General features: G+C 37.6%; 1 protein-coding gene across 39 annotated transcripts in view; it reads right to left on the bottom strand.

The window, feature by feature from the left end:
* Positions 1-19,144, bottom strand: part of LOC105466295 (argininosuccinate lyase-like) — a 177,962-nt gene that overhangs the window by 50,353 nt on the left and 108,465 nt on the right. For 2 of the 39 annotated variants that reach the window (XR_011622509.1, XR_011622522.1), the window contains one exon: positions 4,773-12,890. The exons of 36 other annotated variants lie outside the window; for them this stretch is intronic. The gene's annotated coding sequence lies outside the window, so the exon portion shown is untranslated. Of the gene's footprint in view, positions 1-4,772; positions 12,891-19,144 lie in introns of those variants that run through there. One more of the 39 variants, XR_011622512.1, reaches the window with a different exon arrangement.

Genomic DNA, 19,144 nt, shown 5'->3' on the forward strand with positions numbered 1-19,144 from the left:
CCCAATATTACCTTTTGTTGCACAAAATGTTTTTGATCTAATGATGCTCAATTTGTCTGTTTTTTCTTTTGCTGCTTTTGCCTTTGGGTCATATCCAAGAAATTATTGCCAAATCCAGTGTTCTTAAGTTTTTGTTTATGTTTTCATCTAAGAATTTTATAGTTTGAGGTCTTATATTTAGGTCTTTAATCCATTTTGAGTTAATTTTTGTATGTGATGTTAGGTAAGGGTTGAGTTCTATTCTTCTTCATTTGAGTATCAGTTTTCCCAGAACTGTTGGTCAGAAAGACTGTTCTTTTCCCATTGAGTGATCTTGGCAGCCTTGTCAAATATCACTTGACCATATATGCAAGAATTTATTTCTGGGTTCTCTATTCTACTCCATTAGTTGATATGTCTGTCTTTATGCCGGTACCACATAGTATAGATCACTATAGCCTTGTAGTAACTTTTAACATCAGGAAATATGAGTCCTCCAGCTTTATTGTTCGTTTTCAAGATAGTTTTGTATATTCAGGGTTGCTTCACATTCCACATGAATTTTAGTATGGGTTCTATTTCTGCAAAAGCATGTCATTGGGATTTTGACAGGGATTGCATTGAGTCTGCAGATTGATTTGGGTAACATGGACCTCTTAACAATATTAAGACTCTCGATCTATGAACATGGGATATTTTTCCATTTCTTTGTCTTAATTTATTCTGTAATTTTCATTGGGTGAGTCTTTAACCTCCTTGGTTTAATTAAATTCTATGTTTTTCATTTCTTTTGATACTATTGTAAGTTGAATTGAATTGTTTTTTCAAATTTTTTAGATTTTTTTATTGTCTGCAATTGATTTTTGTAGGTCAAGTTTTTATCCTGCTACCTGATACTACGTTTATTTCATTTATTAACTCTAACAGTTGTTTGTGCCATTTTCAGTATTTTCTGTATATAAGATCATATTATTGAAAAAAAGAGATAATTTTATGTATTTATTTCCAATGTGGATGCCTCTTTCTTTGTTTTGCTTTGTTTTTTGTTTTTTCCTAACTGCTCTGGCTAGAACTTCTAGTGCCATGTTGAATAGAAGTAGTAAAAGCATGCATTTGTGCCTTGTTCCTGTTGTTTAAAAAAAAAAAAATCTTTTAATCTTTCACCATTAAGTATAACGTTGACTATGAGTTTTACATGTATGGCTTTTATGTTGCGATTGTTTTCTTGTATTCCTTTTTTTTAATCATGAAAGGCCATTGAATTTTGTCAGATGCTTTTTCTGCATCAATCGAGATGATCTTATGTTTTTAAATTCATTCTGTGAATGTAAAGTATCACATTGATCAAATTTTGTTTAATGAACCATCCCTACATTCTAGAAATAAATCTAACTTGGTCATGTTCTATAATTCTTTTAATACACTGCTGAATTCAATTTGCTAGTATTTTCTGGAGGATATTTACATCAATTTTCATAAAACAGATCAGTCTGTATGTAGCTTTCTTTTCTTGTTGTGTCTTTGATTTTGGTTTCAAATAGCTATATTTTTTAACAAGCCCTCTAGAAGATTCTAATGTGTCAAGATTTACCCATTGTCATAATTTACAGCCAAACTGTCAGGAGAACCTCCCATTTTGACTAATATGTCCTCTAAACTGGACCTCCTTTGAGAATAAAATAGGGTTCACTCTTGAGCGTGACAGTGTCAATGTGATTAGGCAGTGGTGCCCAGTGTTTTTTTGTTTGTTTGTTTTTGTTTTTGTTTTTTGTCAAACACTAGTCTATATGTTGCCATTAACATATTTGCAGATGTTAATCACATCTGCAATCAATTGACTGATAAGTAGAAGATATTACCTTCAATAACATTGGTGGGAACCATCCATTAAACTGAAGGCATAAAGAGCAAACACTGAGGTTTCCTGGAGAAATAAGAAATTTTGCCTCAAGACTGTAACATATAAATTCTGTCTGAGTTTTCAGTTTTCCAGCCTGCCTTTGAATTGTGGTCTCAAGGCTACAACATCAACTTTTGCCTACATTTCCAGCCTGATGGCCTGCCCTACAGATTTCAGATAAGCCAACTCCCACAATTGTGTCAATCAATTCCTTAAAATCAAACACACACATATGCACAAGTACACAACCTATTGGTTCTGTTTCACTGTAGAACCCTGTCTTATACAGTGATATTCACAAAATTTGGAAAATCATCTTTCTTATCATTTTAACTCATTTCCCTTCTAACCACTCTCCTCTTCTATTTACAATAACAAATAGAATCCTCTGTTCTGATTGATTCATATATAGATTTTGAAGAGAATTCTGATTTTGATGCACTTTAGAATAAGTGAAAGAGCAAAAGAAGTGAAAAATTTTGCAATGACATATAAGAAAATGATCCCATCTTAAGATATCTGCACTTTAAATAATAATGAAATTATTATGGTTGCATTTAAATTTACTATCTTATCTGCCTTCATTTTTCTATTCACTGTTCTATTTCCTTTTTTTCCGATCTTCTCAATAATTATTTTTTAGAATATCACTTTATCTCTGCTATTTGATTTTTTTGCTTCTTTTTTTAGTGGTCAGGTTACAGTTTAAAACTTACAACTTGGCCGGGCGCGGTGGCTCAAGCCTGTAATCCCAGCACTTTGGGAGGCCGAGGCGGGCGGATCACAAGGTCAGGAGATCGAGACCACAGTGAAACCCCGTCTCTACTAAAAATACAAAAAATTAGCCGGGCGCGGTGGCGGGCGCCTGTAGTCCCAGCTACTCAGGAGGCTGAGGCAGGAGAATGGCGTGAACCCGGGAGGCGGAGCTTGCAGTGAGCCGAGATCGCGCCACTGCACTTCAGCCTGGGCAACAGCGTGAGACTCCGTCTCAAAAAAAAAAAAAAAAAAAAAAAAAAAACTTACAACTTTATATAATCCCAGTGTATCTTCAAATCCTATTATTTCACTTCATATATAATGTAAGAATCTTACAACAATGTACTTCCATAACTTTTTATTGTTTTTTCCTACTATTTTCACATTATACTTTATGTATATTATTAACACAATATATATTATTTTTTACTTTAAATGATCACTTGTCTTTTAAATAAATTTAAAAATTTTTTATTCATATATTTATTATTTATGGTATTTTTTATTCCTTTATGTAAATGGAAATTTCCTTCTAGGGTTCTTTTCTTTCCATGTGAAAAACACCTTGCAGATCTAGCAGCAAATTCTCTCAGCTACTTTGTCCTCATTTTTAAGAACAGTTCTGCTGGATAGAACTTTAGTATTATAGTTTTTTTTTTTTTCTATCAGGTCTTTCAAAATAGAATTTAATTGATTTCTGACTTAATTTTTGATGCAAAAACTGTGGTAATCTTTGCTCCTATGTACAAAATAGGTCTTTTCTCCTCTGGCTACTTTCAAAATTTTCTTTCATTCACTGGTTTTCAACAATTTCATTAGGAAATACTTTGGTATGATTGTCTTTAGATTTACCCAGTAAGGTTTTTTTAACAGGTTTTGAATCAGTAAGTTTGTTTCATAGAATGTGGAATATTTTTCAAGTATTTATTTTTCTCTCTTTTTGAACTCCAATTCATGTATGTTTAACATCTTGATATTTTTAAGCTGTTTACTGAAGTTCTTGTCAGTTCCCACCATTTATCTTTCTCTGTTCTTCACTTTGGATATTTGCTATTGCTGTATTTTCACTGATCTTTTTTGAATTGTGTTAAATCAGCTATTAATCCCATCCACAGAATTCTTCACTTCTGATAATTGTATTTTTCATCCACACAAGTTCAATTTGTTCTTTTATATACTTTGCATTTCTCTCTTCATTATTTTCATGCTTTTCTTTTAATTTTAGGCTTGCTTATAGTATCTCCACCTGCTCTGTCATTTCTAAGTATCTTTTTCTACTAACCTTTCTACTCATGACAAATTTAGATTCTTCCATGTCTGTTAAGCTTTAATTGGATACTGGGCCTTATAAATTTATGTTGATGTCATTGTTGAGTTTAGTTGTCTTTAAAGAGCGTTAGGCTTTAATCTGACAAGCAACTAAAGTTACTTGTAGATTAGCTTATTTCTTTTTGAGGTATATTTTAAAACTTTTCCAAAATGACCTACTTTTACCCTACTACTAAAATATTACTCTTCTAATGCCTCTCCTTAATTCTTTGGTTGTTTAAAAAAGACTTATCAGAACCAATATGTCTCCAGTCCTTTGTGCATTCTGATAATTGTTGAACTCACATTTATAGCTCCCATAGTTGTTCTTCGGCTGGCCTTCTGAAGTTTTTCCATATATATGCATGGCTTAATATTCAGTAACACTCTCAGGGAGACTCCTATGCAGATTTTTGGATTCTTTTTCCACAGTGCTCCCTTTTCTCCAGCACTTTGCCCAAGATATTCCAGGTGTCTCAATTTTCCCAAACACTTTTCTCTGTCTCCTCGACCCAGAAAGCCTATTGTCACTAATTATCCCTCTCTTTACCCTTCACACCTTTTTTTCACCACGATCTGAAAAATCCTCCTGGCAGAAAGCTTGGGTGATATCACAGGACATACTTCACATGTTTCTTGTCCTGTGTTCTCAGTTTGTTTCCTATATATATAGTCACTGAATGTAGTTATTTATGGCAGTAGGCTCAAGGTGATTTTACTCTGTTATGGCTGAAAGTAGAATTAAGTAATGTTTTATTTGTAATATTTCTAACCATTAATAAAATTAAATATTTGGTTATATCTCCATTCTTATGACATCAGACTAAAATTTAGTAAGAATCATCATGTATTTTTATTTATAATTAAAAAAATAGTTGTTTACATGACATGTAAGCTAAAAATTTCTGGAATCCACAAAGTTCTGGCTGTTTTCACTCAGTGCCAGAATAATCTAAGATTTTACTTTCATTTCTTCCCCCTTGATGATACAGAGACCTTCAACCTCAGATTTTTGAATTGTAAAAAAGATTACAGTTTATAATTATAGCATTACATTTTTATTCTGCAGTAGAAATTAAAAATATGTCTTTTCTATTTATTTCAGTGCTACTGAATCTCCCATTAAAACCCCACATGTGCCTGTCACTTGTTTATAAGCCAGACCTAAACATGTGTGCCTATTACTTGTTTCTAATAAAAAATAAACATAAAATCTTGTATTTGAGATATGTATGTTTTATATGAAATAGTGAAGATTATTCAAACAATTTTAAATACAACCTAAGATAATTTGAAAGACTCATTTTCTTCTATAGAATTATAGAAGCAGTATAATTGGTTTGCTTTAGCTTGTGGATAAAATTTTTAATGAAACAATTTACATTTTTATGCATTACTGCTGGTCAATAATTGTCTAGTGCAGCATGGAAAGTGTTCTTCCTCACAAGATTGAGGTAGACAGTTTAGTCAATAAAAGATCATTCTTTTGGCACTTATCTTGCTGACACAGCAAAGGCTCATTCTTACTGCACAGGGGCATCAGTGGGAACTCTGTGCCATGACAGGTTCAGACATGGATATCCTCTGCTTTTTGATTAAGCATGTCAAACTAATGGGAGGGGATTTTATCTCATTGGCATATCCAAGAATCTCTACTTGAAAATTAAGATAAGTGATTTCAGCAACCTAAATCTGATGACTTCTGCAGGGACAGAAAGTGATTGAAGGCAGTTCTAGCTTTGATTACCCTGCAGTTTTAGAAAAGGGAATATAGGCTGGGCACAGCGGTGTGCACCTGTAATCTCAGGTAATTGGGAAGCCGCAGTGGGAGGAACGCTTGAGCCCAGGAGTTAGAGACCAGCCTGGGCAACACAGCCAGATTTAAAGGAATGACAATATTGGATATGAAACAAGTCGTTATTCTATCACATCCTTCCTAATTATAAAGTAAAAAGAATATTTCACAATGGCATATCCAGTGGTTAATATTAAAAAGGAGAGTGTCACATATTTGACCACAAAATAAGGAATAATCAGTGATTTTTTTCTTCAAGCATTTACTTGCTAGTTTAAAAACAAAACATTAAAACTATTTTAGACTGTGAAAGTAAGCAACATTCATTTTCATATACTGTGAAATTTTTATGTTTCTTCTTTATCCTATAAATATAAATGAAAAAAGCACTGAACTTAAGCATTAAGGAATACTGTAAATAAGTTGTAAGTAAAACACGTGTTTTGGTCACTACCAAAAAAATTGTGTTTTACAGTTAAATATTTATATTTAATTTCAGGTTGCATGAGCACACATGGCCGGAATTTAGAAAAAAATTGTGCCCACTTTGATTTTGTAGACAAATCACTAGCTGAATTGGGATGGCAGATGCATTTTTTTTTATGTGGCCAAAATTGAATGCCTTAAGGTAATACATTTGCTCTTCAGATTGACACAGGTGCCACCACTCCTTCTAGCACACAGTCTCCAGAAGTAGTTTAAATTGAATGCCACACTTCTTGCTTATGTGGTCTACACCTCACTATACTTATCCATAAAGTAATGAAAATCACAGTACCTAACTCGTAGCATTTTTTAAAGGTTAAATAAAGATCCAGATCTAGATCTGGATCCATCTATCTATTGCTTGAGACAAAACCTGGCATATAGTAAGTTCTCAGTAATTGTAATAGTTGTAGTAAGAGTAAGAGTAATATCTGGTCTCGCCACAAATACATCTTACCTCCTTGGCTTCTGAAGACGTTTGAATTTGTGACTGCAACTCTAAACCTTAATCAGACCTTGGCACTGGTCCACAGCAAAATGACTGGAGGTTATTGACAGAACTCCTGATCAAGCTGCATGTTAGTTTACAGTACCTATCTCTCTCATTGTAATTCCACCACCTTGAGTGTCTTCTTGTTCTGAGTTTTTGACTTGCACATAGAAGCTGACAGGTGTTTTCCCAGAGGTGACACCAACCTCTTCACACAGCTTTTATCTGACAGTTTTTAGGTCTTTCTGAGGAGAGTGTATGACAGAAACGCCATCAGATAAGCAGGCCAACAGTTGCATTTGGCATAATTTTACACTTCCTTGAGGGAAAGAAACAGTCAATCTCACAGTTTTTAGTCAGGCTGACACTATCCACATATTTTGCAAGATACATTCACAAAGTTCAAGTAGTTGACTGACTGAAGCTGAGCAGGAAAGACTAAATGTCAGGCTTTTAAGATGAAACTGGTGGCAGCTCTGTAGCAGCATGGCAGGTAGACTGAAGTCTGGAATTAAGAGTGACAGATGAATGGCGAGTGGTAAAGAGAAGACTGTGTTTGCTGGCAGAAAAGGAAGTTAGGCTGTGCTCAGCGCATGCATGGGGTTTGATTAGGGATAGAAAGGCTAAAATATATATAGATTTAAGAGTTCAAAATTATCTTAACAGTCCGAAGAAAAACTGTCAGAATTTTATTAAAATGATAACTTTTAATCCCTTTACTTTTGAAATGTTAATATAAATCCCCCCTCCTTTTTTTAAAATAGTTTTCAAGATGTTGAGATTCTATCTAAAGATTATTGTAACTTACTGCATTTTGTCACTCTAGTCTCTGCTTTAAGAGCTAGGGAAATGTGAGAAAGTATAAATAAATTACATGTTAAAGGGGCAGAGATTACAGTAAATAAATTTAAAGGTAATGAGAAACTTCAGAAAATTTGTGAAAAGTTTTGATTCATTATATTTTTGTGTGAAAATGAAAAAGAGATTCTAAGCCAATCAAGATTTTGAATAGTCTAATAAAACACAGTAAATGGAGCAACCTTAATTTAATAAAATAAAGCATCTAATGTGACACTGTCATGGGCACCTTAGGGAACTGCTTTTCCAGCCAGAAACCTCTGTAGCCGGTGATGCCTTTGCCTGAATTTTTGCTTGGGCCCGCTGGGCTTTTTCCGCCCACTCAGCCTGGCAAGTGCACTCATCTCATGCTACTTGTCCAGATCTCATGCCTTCCAAGGGTGAGCCAGGCACAGAGTGGCAAGGGATGCATGAGCAAGTGAGCACAAGGTCTGGCCACTGCACACAGCCAGGCACACCGGCTGCTGTAGTGGGATGGGCAGCTCTGGGTGCTAGCACAAGCACCAAGTGCAAGCCTGTGGCTGGATTAGATGCACCACAAGCAGCTTCTGCTGTGGGCATCTACATCTTGTCAAGGGGAAGGCAGTGGTGCCCGGAAGCTTGGAGCTGCAACCACAGAGCCCCAAAGAGGGTGTCACAGCCCTGGCTCAGGGGTTATACACTTCGTTGAGGGAAGGAAACAGTCAATCTCACCTAGGTCTGGGCTCCTATTGGGCTGCAGCTCTTCTTTCCTTCTAGTTGCCTGCAATGTGGCAAGTCAGGGGTGGTGTTTCAGCCCTGTTTGTGTTATAGCTCTTTCAGTTGTCCCACTTCCAGGAAGAATGAGGTACATAGACAACTGGTAGGTTAGCAAGGTGGAGAGGAGGTTTATTGCATGACAGAACAGCTCTCAGGAGACCTGAAGTGGGTAGCCAATTTTCCACAAGCAGATCATCCCAATGAGTGTCCAGATCTCAGCAGAAAGGAGACCCAAAGTGGGTAGCTCCTATCCACAAGCAGGTTGTCCCAACAAGTCTCCAGCTCTCAGTGGAGAGATGACCTGCAGTGGGTAGCTCCTTTCACAGGCAGGCTGTCCCAACAAGTCAAGGAGACCCAAAGTGGTTAGCTCCTTTGGGCAGCTGTTGGTCTTAAAGTCTATGTGAGTCTGGCTGGGTCTGGAGGTTTTATGAGCTCAGAAGGGAGGAAGGGCATGCTGATTCGTCCATAGGCAGACATGGGCAGGACCAGAAAAAGCACCATAAGTTCTCACTCTGGGCCACAGACTACACCTGCAACTGACAGCTCAGCCCACAGGCTTCAGGCTCTCTCCAGCTTGAAGGTGAGGCTTCACTGGAGACCGCCCCTTTCTGCCCAGGAGCCTGTCTGCCTCCTCCCACCATCAACATGTCATCCATGGCGCCCAGGCTGTTCATATGGAAGGGCACCTGCAGGCCCATGCCAAGCAGTCCTCAGCCCCCCTAGGCCTCCCTCCCATGATCAACGGTGCCCAAAGTCTGGAGGGGGCCAAGCATGCACACATGTGGCCGGGTTGCAACAGCACCCAGGCTCGGCCACAACTTTCCTCTGCCCACTCCCAGGTGCCAGGAGCAGGCAGAGGACAGGCAGTGGGAGCAAGCCCTTTCAAACCTGAAGGCGCAAGGGGCTTCCTGGGTTCCCAAGAGCACAGGGATGCCTGGGTCCAAAGCCATGGCTAGTCAGTTGCAGCTGTGCCCAGGAAGGAGCATGGGGCTCCAGCCCTGATGACTTGGTAGCGGGCAGGGATCCTGCCTGTTCATGTCACCTGCTGACTCTGTGGAGTGCGTAACCCTGGTCGTGCCTCCTCTGTGCAGCCCACATCTTAGTAATGGCAGTTCCAGACAGGGCTGGCATCAGCAGTACCATCAACTTTACTGTGCATGTGTTTTTGACACCAAGTCTTTTTTGCTTTATTATTTTGTAATGACAAGCATCTCAAAGTCATTATTTTAGTTACTTGGGTTATATAAATGATTGGATAAACTAATATCTATCTTCTCGCTTTTTGGAATTTGAGAAAATTATGCAAAATAAGAATTATTAATCAGATTCTATTTTCTTTCACTAGTTTTAGTATTTTCTAAGATAAAATAATGGTCAGTCTAGTGCTGTCACATAGATAAACAATATGAATCACAGATATGAGTTGCTGTTAAATTTAACATTTTCTAGGAACCAAATTAATAAAAATTTAAAAAACAAACTGATGAAATTAATTTTCATAGTGTATTTTATCAAACCCACTATCCAAAATATTATTTTATCATGTAATCAATATAAAAATTATTCAGATATCCAAAATATCACTTCAATGGTTAATGTAAAATTATTGAGATAAGTTTAAAAACTGTCTTCAAACACTTGTATTTTATACTTACAGCACATCTCTATTCGATTGATAGCCACTTGTGGCTTGTGTTATCATATAAGACAGCAGAAATTGGGACATTCCATTCTGTCCCAATGAATGGAATATCTTCATTCCATTCATTTATTCATTAAGTCAACAAATGAAATATTAATTAATGGCAAATATATTTGTATTATCTATGTCTTAATCCATTTTGAGTTACTATAAAGGAATACCTGAGGCAAAGTAACTTATAAATAAAACTTATAAATAAAAGAGGTTTATTTGGCTTACAGTTCAGCAGGCTGTACAAGAAGGAGGGTGCTGACATCTGCTCAGTTTCTGATGAGCACCTTAGGCAGCTTCCACTCAAAATGGAAGACAAAGTGGACCAGCATATGCAGAGAAAGGAATGGGGGAGGGGGCGGTGCCAAGGTATTTTAAACAACCAGCTCTTACGGTTACTAATACATTAAGAAGTCACTCACCTGGTGAAGGATCCATCACCATGACCCAAACACTGTCCATTAGGTCCCACCTCCAACACTGAGAATCAAATTTCAATGTGAAATTTGAAAGGGATAAATATTCAAATTATAGATATTTTCAAGTTATTTTCAGTAATATTCTCCTTTCAGGCTAAAAATGTCCAATATTAGTGAGATATCTTATCATTATGACTATTGTTTAAATTTCTAAAAGCATTGCTCCAATTACTATTGCTGCATAATAAGTCACCCCAAATCGTATTAGTGTAAAATCACCATTTTATTATGCTCATAGATTCTGTGGTCAGGATATGAAAAGGCAGAGCAGAGGTGACATGTTTCTGCTCCACAGGTTCTAGAGCCTTGAAGGTAAGTCTTGTTGACTGGGAATGGCTCAATGTCTGGGATCTAGAATCTTCTGGAATCTTGTTCATTCACGTATCTGTTGCCTAATCTGGGTTAACTTAAAGACAAGGATGGCCAACTATAGCCACATGGGGCCTCTCCATGTAGTTTGACCTCCTCACTGCTTGGCATCTGAGGTTGAACTTTCCATGTTGGGGCTCAGGGCCCCAAGTGCAAGTGTTGTAGCAAATAAGACCAAAGTTGCATTGCCTTATCACACTGTGTCTTGGAAGTCACACAGCATCATTTACATTCCTTTCCATTGGTTTCAGATAAGTCATTAAGTTCAGTTACTCAAAGGGAGGTGACATAGATCTTCCCTCTTTACTTAGGTGTCAGAATTTTAGAACATGTTTTACAATGATCACACAACTTTTCTTTCTGAACACTTTGCTTCACACCTTCCCATATCCAGAGTTCTGAATTCTCCTGGCTATATCTATTGTAACCCAAATATTAACTGTACTCAGAGATTCATCAGAGATTTCATGTCTATATGCCCAGAGCCTGATATAATGTCACTTTATTACACACATAATATAGAATTTTGAGGATTACATTAACTGATACGTGTTAAGTATCCTGCAGAGAGCTGGCACATTGGATATGCTCAATTATTGTTAGCTTTAAGTGTCTTAAACAGCTATTATTATGATGATAAATCTTTGTCCATGTTTCATCTCCATGACTTGTCATGTGTTTTGCCTTGACTACATTACTTGAATTCTTGAAGCCTCTGTTTCTCTTTTCTAATGGAAGGTAATAATAGTACATTTTATAGGATATTAATAGTATTAAATGAGATAATCTATATAAAGCACTTACCATAGTGTCTGGTACACAGTAAGCCAAGTATCTTATGAAAATTTGTCTAGAAGTTTTAACTGACACAAATTTCTCCATGAATTATTCTTTTTAAACAACCAAGAGGAGGAAGTAGTCATTTATTACAAACAACGGAGAGAGAAAAATTCTGGCCATTTTAATTCTGATGTATTTTATTACATAAGATCATTTGTGTTCTGGAAATAGTCTAAGACTAATTAAAATCAAGTAAATGTCCAGATTGACAATAATAATAATGGGGTATCTATTGGAAACATTTATAATTAATTAAATAAAATTAGGATTGTTAGCTATTTTCTTACATGTCTGATTCCTACTTTAGTATAGAGCATTAAGAAAAAAGTTGACACAAAGTTCTATTGTCATTGTCCTATCTATATATTTCAATATATTGAAGTCCTTCCTAAGTGGCTAAGAAATTGCTGTTCATGTGTGTTTATAATTTCATACTCCAGAAATCACTATCACAGTTTAAAATGGGTTAATTTTACCAATAACCATGTGGAGAGTATTTGAATGGTAATGATAACAGTAGTTATATCAAATGTAAGTCATATTTTTGTTTAAATTGTACCTTTATTTTCTCAACAGTCCAAAGGCATGAATCCATAATGAATCATACCATATTGGAAATGCTATATCAGGCTGGTGTGTTAACTGTATAACTGCAGTCTTTCCCCCTCTACAACATAACTGCAAAAAAAAGGTGCCAAACACTCCATTTAACTCAATCTAACCCTTGTTGAAGGATCTCTCACTCATGATTTTTTTCATACCACCTATTTGATTTGTATTGCAAATATGCAGTATTTTCTGGGACATTGTTATTAGCTTCTTATATATGGTTCACAGATGATACTAAGAAAACTAGTCAAAAGTCTAGATGAAGCAGAGCTGTTAGACAGCATCATTGAGCTAAGTTAAGAGGCCAAGACCCAACCAAAGCCCAGGGTGTCTGTGCCCTGGGAACAGTGTGTTCTGTGGTCATGAGGCCAGGCCACCAGTGCCCACTCATCAGGGACTGGGTTCTGTCCTATTGTGGCTCCTTCCAGTTCAGTCCCATCGGGGCCTCTAAGCACATGACCCAGCATCCAAGAATCACTCCAGGAAGCCTGGCAGCTCAGCTCACTCCATCACTTCTTACCGACAGCAAAAACATCACGGCATCAGCTGCACAGATAAATGGCCATGAATGCTTAACAGGTGGAATAAATCTAGGAAGAGCGAAAAGGCGCAGCAGTGAGTGAGGGTCCCTGTGACTGCTCTTCAGGGTTTAGGACAGGTGCCCACTTTTGCTGCCTGGTGCTGCCTGTCTCTCAGACAGAGCAGGGCACATTCTCCTCACTCAAAGGACCACAGGCCTGGTCCCCAGCCTTCCTGCCCATCTCTGCAAGGATCACCTTGCTGGGAGTAACCTGATGTCTGGGCCTGGGCCACTTCTAAGCCAGGAACAGGAACCTTCTAGTCACTCCAAAGGAAGGAATAAATCCAGACCAGAGTTCACAACCTGAGCTCTTGCCCACTCTTTTTTCACTGGAAGGGAGGCCCAGTTCTTGGCAGACTGAACCTCTCCTGAGGAACCGTGGAGCCAAAGGTTGGAAGCTTCCAGAATCCTTAGGCTCAGATCCTCCTTGAGGTCACCCTGAGGCCTGTCTCACCAGAGCATTCTTCTGTCCACAGATGTCTCATTGGGTCTACGAAGGAATCCTCACAGAGGTCTGGGGTCCAGTATGGTCACCCCTACCGAATGTCAAGAAGGTGAAGGCCAAGAACCAGGGAAACAGCAGCTCTGGTCCTTCCAGTCCCAGCCAGAGCAGAATGCATAGGCCAGACCGTGTCAGAAGCCCAGTTACCCAGATGGAGGGAAAGTCAACCCCAAGGGGGCGGAAGGGATCAGTCACACATCCTGGGCAGACAGTGGCGTGGAAAAAAAAGGTGAGCTGCGCGCTGCTGACTTTCCTTGGCTATGGAAATGAAGTATCTGCAGAAAAAGCCTCCTTTCCTTGCATAATGGTTGTTTTATGACAGCAGTTTTGACAGTGAGTCTTGTGTCTGTTCTGAGGCTTGGCCCTGCTGTATAGAAAATGGAGCAGGCCAAGATGTCCTCAGTGAACATGCACCAGAATGACCTAGATGTGAGCCAAACCTTCACAAGCCACGCCATGTTCAGAGAGCGCTGCAGCGTCAAGTAAGGCAGGTGGGGCCTGGAGGGTCCCAGGGGAGGTGGGGAATCCGGAGGGATGGGGCATCTGAGGGACAGTGGGGAGGTCTCAGGACAGGGTAGGGGTCTCAGAGAAGAGGGTGATAGCCCAGCCTACTGCCTGGAGATCTGGCCTTGGGAAGGGTCTGCAGAAGGGCCTGAAAAGTGAGGTTTCCAGGGCAGTCCAGCAGTCCACCTCTGCTCCTTCCATGAAGACAAGCAAATGTTGTACACCCAGACTGCTACTTTAAAGTGGCTCCCACAGTGCTTGATTGATGGGACAAGTGTGCACAGGAAACCTCAGGTCAGGGACCTTGCTGCCCCACAGGGCCTGGTTTCCCCAGCCCAAGGGTCTGGCTCCTGCAGAAGGATCCACCTCCCCTTTTCTGCACAGGAAGTAGAGGCAGGTCCTTGAAGGGCATGTAAACCATGCCCTGCCATAGAAGGGACATCACACAGCTGAGGCTGGGACTCAGGGCCAGCATCCTGGGCAGACTGGGCCAGGACTCATCTTGGGAGAGCACTTGGGAAGCCCCTTTTTTCAGGGGCCACCTTTGATGGAGATGAGAACACCCCCATAAGCAGCTGCAGGACCTTATCTGATCCAGCCTCCTTGGGGGGGCCTCATCCCATGCAGAGGGGGACCCCGACACCACAGACTGAGGCCCCAGTAGGCCCTGCTCAGGCCACCAGCCCTCTGCCTTAAAGGGCCAGGTCCTCCCATGCCTGCTGTCCCCACAAACCCACTTCAAGCTCATCACAAACTTATCCTGAGGCTCTGGAACATCTGCCTTCTGCAGGGTGAGCTCACGCTCATAGCCAGGGCACATGCGGCATTGAAAGCGCATAGAACCTTGTCCCCATGTACAGAAGGTGCCAGGGGGAGCACACAAGCACAACAAACCTGGTCCAAGGGCAGTGCTCACACTTCCCACAGGACCCTCTGCTTTAGCCCAGAGGGAGGGCCAAGCCAAGCTAGGCCTGGTGGGCTGGACAGGGCAACATGAGTCCTCTTGGAAACTGAACCTACCCCTGACACAACTCAGATGAAACGCAGGAGTGTGGCAAGTGCTTCCCTGCCTGAGCCTCCCTGATCTGTGGCCTCCTGTGCAGAGCTGGATCCTAGGGGTGTCCAGAAAGGAACCAGCACTGCCCAGTGCAAGGTGCCCAGGACAAACAGGGTGAAGGCACAGACCCCTCCAAGAAGACTCCTTCTGGCCTGATGCCAGCCCCAAACCTAGACCCTCTCTTGAAAGGAGACATGAGAAGCATATTTATCAGAAACTGGAATAAAAACATACACTAAAAGCTCAGGAAGGTTTTGTGAGTTCCTAGCATCTCTACACCACACTGACTAGTGACAGTTTATTCCTGCATAAGCCTGTGTATAACGGTGAATAAAGTGCTTGTTTTTTTTCCTGCAAATTGTTAACTCTCATAAAAAGATTATGAAGCATATAAAACAGGAAAATGTGGCTCAATAGAAATAAAATAAACCTTCAGAAAACAAGCCTAAAGACAAACAGATTTATGTCTTGCTTTATGAATAATTTAAAACAACTGTGTCGTCCCAAGTATTTGGAAGGCTGGGGTGGAAGGATCACTTGGGACCAAGAATTCAGTGCTGCAGCGACCTATGATCTTGCTGCGGCACTTTATCCGAGATGACAGAGACATTCTGTCTCAAAAATAAAAACGAGAATACTGTGCCCACCAAAGCTAGCCTTCAAACACAAAAAATAAATAAAGACTTTCCCAGGCAACTGAAAGCTGAGGGAATTTCTTGACACCAGATGAGTCTTACAGAAAATGCCAAGGACAATTTTTTAAAAGGAATGAACACTGACATGTAACAAAGAAACATCTAAAGTTATAAAACTCACGGGTAGAAGTATTAATAGGAATACAGAAAAAATCTGAATAATGCTATAATTGTGGCAGGTAAACTGCTTATATTATAAGTATGGACATAATACAAAAGTACTAGCCTCAAGAATAATTATGACAAGTGGTTAAGAGATAGGTTTTATAAGAAGATGTTAATTTAAAATATCAAAAAGTAAGAACGTCACAGGGATGGTGTTAAAGTGTAGAGTGTTTTATATTACTTGTATTTGTAATTAAAGTTAAGTTGTTATTAGTTTAAAAGAACATGTTATAACCATAAGAAGTTTTGTTAAGCATTCATTATGTTATCTATAAAACAAAAATCTATAATAGATACATTATAAGACATAGCATAAAATCATAGCATGCTACTAGAGAAAATCACTTAACCACAAAGGAAGACAGTAAGAGAGGAAGAAAGAAAAAAAGATTTACAAAAAAAAAACAGAAAAGAAGTAACACAATGGTAGTGGAAAACCCTTACCTATAAATAATAACCTTGAATGTAAATGGATTATATTATTCAATTAAAAAATGAAGCATGGTTGAATGGATTAAAAAAAGACCAAATATATGCTGTCTACAAAAATGTCACTTAATCTGCAAAAACACATAGACTTAAAGTGATGGAAAAAGGTATACCATGAAGTGAAAACCCAGAAAGAGCAAGAGTAGATATAGTTATATTAGATAAAATTGACTTTAAATCAGAATGGTAAAGTGCCATTATAAAATAATAAAGAGGTCAATACTACAAGAGTTTATAACAATTGTAAAGAAATATGTACTAAACACTGAGGCATCAAAATATCTAAAGTAAACATTAATAGGCTTAGAGGGAGAAATTAACTATAATACAATAATAATAGGAAATGTCAACACAAAAATAGAGTTAAACTGCACTTTATGCCAAATGTACCTACAGGACATTTACCGAGCATTTCCTCCAGCATCAGCAAAAATATAAAATTTTCTGGACAGAACACGGGATATTCTTTAGCATAGACCATATGTTAAGTCACAATAAAGGTCTTAATAAATTTATAAAGATTGAAATTATGTTAACTGTATTACCTGACTAAAATGTAAGAAAACTAAAAATGAATAACAGAAGGGGTGGTGAAATCTATACAAATTTATAGAAATTAAATGACATGCTCTAGAACAATGAGTAGGTAAGTGAAAAAATTGAAAAGTGATAAGTTTCTTGAGAAATGAAAATGAAAATACCACGTATCAAAAAAGTGAGATACAGCAAAAGCAATGATGAGAAAAGTTTATAACAATAGACACCTACATGAAAAAGAAGAGATATTTCAAATCAACAACCTAATATTACATCTCAGAAAAACAGCAAAACAAGAAACAAATGTCAAAAAATAGAAGAAAAGAAATAACAAAAATCAAAGTAAAAATAAATAAAATAGAGAATTAAAAATAGAAAATATGAATGATGGAGTTGGTTTATTGAAATAATAAAATCAACACTTCCTACTAGACTAAGAAAGTAACAGAGAAGACTCAAATAAATAAAAGACATACAAAGGATCACAAGAGACTATTAAGATCAACTGTATGTCAACAAAATGAAAAACTGGGGAAAAAAATAGATAAATGTGTGGTAACACACAACCTAGTAAGATTAAATCATGAAAAAACAGCAAACATAAAAAGACAAATAATTAGTATCAAGATCAAACTGGAAATAAAGACTCTCCTCTCAAAAAAAAAGCCCAGGGACTAATGGCTTTACTGTTAACATCTGAAAACATTTAAAGAAGAATTAACACCAATACTTCTCAAATCTTTACCAAATATGAAAGAGGAGGAAATTACTCCAAACTCACTCTATGAGGCCAGTATTACCATGATACCAAAATCACAACAAAAAGTAAAAGTACAGACCAGTATCTCTCATGAACACAGATGCAAAAATACTTGAAAAAACATCAGGAATTTGAACTCAACAACACTTTAAAAAGATTATTTACCATGAACCAGTGGAGTTTATCCCAAAGATGCAAAAATGGTTCAACATAGTCATATCAATAAACAAGATTCATCACAACATAATCAAAGTCAAAAACTATATAGTCATTTCAACGCATCCAAAAACATGTATTCAGTAAAATTTAGCACCATTCATAAAGAGTTTTGTAGATAAAAACTCTCTACAATTTAGATATTGGCGGAACATACTTCCACAAAATAAAAAGCCACATATGAAAAACCAATAGCTAACATTATACTAAATGGGGGAAAATTAAAAGCCCTTCCCCAAGATATGTAACAAACCAAGTAAGCCTACTTCTACCATTTTTTTTCAACATAGTACTTGAAGTCCCAGCCAGAGCAACTATGCAAGAGAAAGAAAAAAAGGACACCTAAATTGGTAAAAAGGAAGTAAAGTTGTTTTCACTGATGACATGATTATGTATATAGAAAATCTTGATTCCATTAAGAAACTATTAGAACTAATACATTAACTTAGTAAACTGGCAGGATACAGAATCAACATACAAAATAAGTAGCATTTCTATATGTCAATAACAAAGTATCTGAAAAAGAAATTAAGAAAGCAATCTTATATATAATTGCTGCAGAATAAAATACCTACAAATAAATTTAACCAAGGAAGTGTAAGATATCTACAGTAATCATTAGGCTTTTGCAACAGTAATTGCAGCTTTTGCCATTAAAAGTAATGTAAACAGTAATATAAAACACTGATAAAAAATTAAAGATACCAAAAAATGATATTCTGCATTCCTATTTGAAGATTAATGTAATTAATATGTTTGCACTTCCAAAAATGATCTACATGTTTATGACTATTTTCATCAAAATGTCAATGAAATTCTTCATAGAAATAGAAAAAAATAACAAAATTCAAATGAAACAAAAAAAATACCAAAAATAGCCAAAGCACTCTTGAGAGAAAGAACACACACAAAGCTGGACACATTGCATCACCTGACTTCAAGTCATACTACAAATCTATGGTAACAAAAATTACATGGTATTGACAATAATAACAGACACTTAGACCAGTGGAACAAATTAGAGAACCCAGAAATAAATCCACACTAAAAAGACAACTGAGTTTTTGACAAAGGTACAAGAATACACATTGGAGAAAAATAGTCTCTTCAATAAATGATGCTGAAAAAACCTGTATATCTACATGCAGGCTAATAAAACCAGATCCTTATTTCTCACCATATTCAAAAATCCACTTAAATGCATTAAGAACTTATGTATACAACCCAAAACTATAATACTACTTGAAGAAAACAAATGGGGAATTCTCTATGACACTGATCTTTAAATGGAGTTTTTGCGTAGGACCTCAAGAGCACAGGCAACACAAGAAAATACAGG

This window comes from Macaca nemestrina, chromosome 4 (assembly GCF_043159975.1).
Source record: "Macaca nemestrina isolate mMacNem1 chromosome 4, mMacNem.hap1, whole genome shotgun sequence".
NCBI lineage: Eukaryota > Metazoa > Chordata > Mammalia > Primates > Cercopithecidae > Macaca > Macaca nemestrina.